This window comes from Mus musculus, chromosome 8, assembly GCF_000001635.26.
Source record: "Mus musculus strain C57BL/6J chromosome 8, GRCm38.p6 C57BL/6J".
Lineage (NCBI taxonomy): Eukaryota > Metazoa > Chordata > Mammalia > Rodentia > Muridae > Mus > Mus musculus.
The window spans coordinates 26831639-26836446 of record NC_000074.6 but is presented as its reverse complement, the minus strand read 5'-3'; the positions used below and the strand labels follow the sequence as shown (position 1 = coordinate 26836446).

The 4808-nt window shown below is 48.8% G+C and overlaps 1 annotated feature.

The window, feature by feature from the left end:
• Window positions 1589–3961: an enhancer, noted in NCBI's record as "VISTA enhancer mm1598". NCBI's record gives its function as "enhancer in: hindbrain (rhombencephalon)[3/6] | somite[3/6] | midbrain (mesencephalon)[3/6] | forebrain[3/6] | limb[3/6] | nose[3/6] | other[3/6]" and the evidence as "EXISTENCE:transgenic organism evidence [ECO:0001131][PMID:17130149]".

Genomic DNA, 4808 nt, shown 5'->3' with positions numbered 1-4808 from the left:
TGCAGTTGTGATTCATTAACTTAAAGCCTAGTAGTAATTTTTATCAAACATTCCCCCATCACTGTTTGCCCCAACATGCCTGCCCATCCCCACTCACTGTTCCACTGTGTTAGGGCGATGTCACAACCAGCAACCTGTGTGGTCTCCAAAAAAGGAAGCCCCACGGAGTCGGGCATGTCCCCGAGCCAGCTAGAAGCTGTCTAGTGAGTCCTTTGCTCAGGCTCAGGACTTTTTTTTTCCACACTGCTATGCCATATTCCCCAGACTTGGCAGTCCGTTGTAGAAGTCTTCTCCGTAGGAGCTCATGGTGCCTCTCTTGAGATTTTCAAGAGAGATTTTGAAAAGGGGATTTTCAAATCTTAGTTTATCCTTCAACAATTCATATATGTATATCACACACTCTGATCATACTCACACATACATACCCCTCCCCCACCGTCCTCTCACCCCCCTCCCTCCACCCTTTGCTTCCTTCCACCAAGTCCTCGTCCCTATCCCTAGGCCTAACCTATCGGGTCTTCCTGTTTCGCTTTTGCTTTGTGGCCCCACTGGGCTTAACCAGGGCTACTCTCCTGGGTGTGGGTGTGGAGCTCTCCTGAAACACAGTAACTCACCAGTGACCTTATAGTTGATGACAATGACTTCCCCTTCTCTGCCTTCTATAGCCATTAGCTGGTTCCCCGGGAGGGTTCTCCACAAGCCCCTCCTCCATTATGGCCAAATGAAACCTTTGCTTTTAAAAAGTGAAGACAGGGGGAGTCCTATTGACTGTTGAACTGCAGAGACAGGCACCCACGGCTCTGCAGGCATGGATAGGCCAGGAGGGCTGACCAGGAACCCTGGTAAAGAGATCTGTCTCTCCTTCCCCTTGCTTCTGGCTCATGGGGAAGAGGTGGGCAGGAGATAAGACACTGGCTGTGCTGTGGTTACTGCTGGGCCAGCCAATGTGGACAAAACTCCTTGGTGAGGTGTCTCGGCAAGAAACGCTTCTTAGGCTGGGCTATTCTCTGCAAAGGTCAGCTTCGGGGCATGGCTTGATGGATGAACTGTGAGTAGGCAGGAAAAAGAAAGCTGGGGAAAAGGGGTCTTGTCGGGGTGGCCAGAGGAAGTCAGGGGAGGCCAGAGGCCCAGGCTGTGTCCTGCTGTCGGAGGAGACTGAGGAGCAACATCTTGCCCCTCATTCTGGACCATCCATCAAGCGCAGCTCTGATATCTCAACAATTTGTAATCCCCACCTGTCTCTACGGCCCTCAAGTGCCCACCAGCTCTGACCCTTCCAGTCCTCATTTAGCTCTCTGGGGCTGCGGGGTTGATGGATGGCTTCTCCTCCCACCTCTGCCTCACCACAGCTGCAGAAACAGGCTCAGGTAGAGGTGGGGTCAAGCCCAGGGCATCGCAGTGCCCCAGTGGCCCAGGCAGAGCAACAGTGCTCCTAACAGCAGCAGGTGATCTAAGGGCCACACAGCCGCAGAAGAGACAAAGAGATAATTCCAAATACACGAAGAGGGAAGGAGGGGAAAGACCCAAAGAGGGAAAAGAAAAATCCTACTTTGCATCCTGAGGTCTTCCAAGATTTCTGAAAGCATACAACGTGGTGCGATGTCTTCTGCGAGCATGGCATCGTTGTCTGCTCCTCTCCATCTGTGTTTTATCACGCCTGCACGCCTTAGAACCACTGAGATGAAAAACAAGTTTAAAAAATACATAGATGTACGTAGATGAGTACGAGGAAGAAGGGCTGCGTTCTGCAGCCTGGGTTTTTTTTTGTTTTGTTTTGTTTTGTTTCATTTCTGCCAATTGTTTGTTGTAAGAAAAGCATAACAGTATCGTAGACAAGGCGAGAGGCAGTCTCAATACATCAGTAGAGTGAGAAGCCAGGGTCAGCTCTTCATCCCTCTGGTTCATAGGCAGATGTGGGGAGAAAAGAAAGGGCCACGTCCTGCTTTTATATCATCCCTTCCTTGTTCCCTCTTCCTTCTTTCTGTCTCCTTTCACCTTCCCTTCCTCTTTCCCCTTCCTTCCTTCCTTCCTTCCTTCCTTCCTTCCTTTTGCATTTTTGGAGATAGCATCTTCCTATTTTATCTCAAGCTGTCCTTGAACGTGTTCTATAGTCCAGGGCATCTTTGAATTCCCGTTTTCTGTCTCGGCCCTCGGCGTGCGGCCGTCACAGTATCTGCGCCATCATGGTGAGCTTGTTCCCTGTTCCTTGTTCTGGGTGAAGCTGGCTCTCCTGAAGGTATCTGTGTCTGGTGGCTCACAGATGGAGGTGCCACTGAGAAGTCCCCTCTGAGGCTTGGAGAACTATTGAGCTAGGAAGTGTGTGGGTCCTTGGACTTAGGGCACATATATGTGTGTGCACGAGAGATGCCTGGGTCTGAATCCGAAAACTCAGGTCATTTTTCGTGAACTCATTCCTACCCTTGAAAGAGGGCATGGGATGGGACTCCTCTCCTATACAACCAAGGGAAGCATCCTGACTCCTTCCACCTTTGACTGTTATCCTAGGGCCCCAGAGGACTTCCTCCTGGGAAGGGGAAAGTCTCCAGGCATCAGAGCCTGGGGTCCTTGGAATTTCAAACAAATGAAAATAGGGGGCGGGAGGGATATGTGCAGGGAACGTTGAGACTCAGGAAAAGGAAATGGAGAAAAAGGTAAATGTACAAAATCTATGGAAAGCAGGGAGAAACACACACACACACACACACACACACACACACACACACACACACACACACACAGAGAGAGAGAGAGAGAGAGAGAGAGAGAGAGAGCCAAGAGCTAGATGTTCACAGGGCAAGAAAGGGGGAGGGCAATTTAATGAGGGCAACTTGAAGGCCAGCTTTAACCAACAGCTGGCGGGGTGCCTGGTTTGATCTTCTTGTGAGTTGGGCGGTTTGATTAATTGTGGCCTGTGGCGGAGGACAGACACCTGGTCCCAAGTTCTTTGATCTCAGGATTTCTCAGGGCCAGTGGGAGGAGTGTTGCATGCATGTGCTGCTCCCGGGGGGTGCTAGGGGCCTCCAGCCTCCCTGAGAAGAAAGCCAGGAGGCCAGGGCCTTGGGACAGGCTGGAAGAGTCACTGTGGGGTGTGTGTGTGTGTGTGTGTGTGTGTGTGTGTGTGTGTGTGTGTGTGTGTGTGGTGGCTGGGCCTGGAGAGGAAGGTGCAGGACATAGTGTGGAATGAAGGAAAGCCATCTGTGGGAGAAAGTCCCTTCGTCATGAGGAGATGACTTAGGCACTTTAAGGCCACCCTGCGTCTATGTAAGAGAGAGAACTGAATTTTTGGGGGAGAGCAAACTCAGGCGCCTCAGCTTCTGGATACGGGGCTGGCTCATTTACATGAGGAGTGAGTTCTTATGGAGCAAGGGGAAGACACAAGACTCCACTGAACTGCCTTCATTTTACACATATTGGGAGAAAACGGATCTGAGAAAAGAAAGGAACAGATTGCCCAAATGGGAAGGAGAGAGAGACAGAGAGAGAGAGAGAGACAGAGAGACAGAGACAGAGAGACACAGAGAGAGAGAGAGACAGACAGACAGACAGAGAGACAGACACACAGAGAGAGAGACTTTAAGCAGAAGGAAGAAAAGGAACTAAAACCCTAATGCCCTTAAAAAAAGAAAACGGAAAAAAAAACCACCATAAATTATGTCTTTGGACTGAATCCATTGGTGTCTTGCCAGTTTCAAATAATAGTGTAACTTGATTAAGAAACTTTACAGGATTTAAAGTTACTGGCTTTTCTGACTCCTCCCCGAGACTTCTCTTTAACTTACTGTCTACACCAGGCTAATTTGTTCCAAGATTTTTTAATCTTCTCCAAGTCTGAGATGATGTTCCTAACTTTGTAGCCATATCTGAAGGATTCTCTTTTTGTGTGTATATAACGCCAGGACTTGAACCCAGGGCCTTGGCACGCTAGGTAAGTACTCTACTACTGAGCTGTGTGTCACTGGTCCTTATGGTCACTTCTACCTGTGACTGCAACTCAGAATACTGGACCAACCTAAAAGATTACTCCAAAAACGTGTTACAAGTGAAGTATAGCCTCTGAGAACTCAACTTATCAAATTCTGGTCTCCTTTTGGGTTACCTCAAATATCAGAAAAGGGACACACATGGGACTAGGAAGAGAAGTTCTCAGGTGTTTGTGGTTATAGCATTCCAGGGTCAGAGGCAGAAGGATCATGAGTTTGGGCTACATACAGAGTTTCAGGCCAGGGTGTGTTACAACAGAAAGACACCTCTTAAAACGAGGAAGCAAGCAAGCAAACAAAACCAAAACAGCACAGAAAGAGAGAGAGAAAGAAAGAAAGAACAAAAGAAAGGAAGAACGAAAGAGGGGAGAAGGGAAGAGAAGACAATGAAGACTTTGCTAAACCATTCATCAGGACCAGGATGTAGCGTGTTAGGAGTGCAGGCTGTGATGACTTAGAAGCACAAGAATCCTAGAAATGCACTGTACATTTTCTGGTGAGACTGGAGTTCTGTCTGAGTGAAGTCATCCTGATTTGGGAGGCACCCACAAAGCAGCACCCAGGGCGCCCCGTCTGTACCTGAAGGTCTGGATTTGAGCTGCAGCTCTTTCCGTCAATCCTGGGGTTGTGTGGCCTTGAGCCTGCTTCCTCGTACACTCCTTCCCTCCCAGTGTCAGCTTCCCTGGGTAAAGAAAGTGAACTCAGGAAAAATCCTTGCCTCACAGGGCCTCCTCATCACAAGGATTAAATATATTAGCCTATGTGAAAGTACCCTGTAAATGACGAAGCCTTCAATTAACAGTTGGCGTTAGAATTACTGCTTACGTT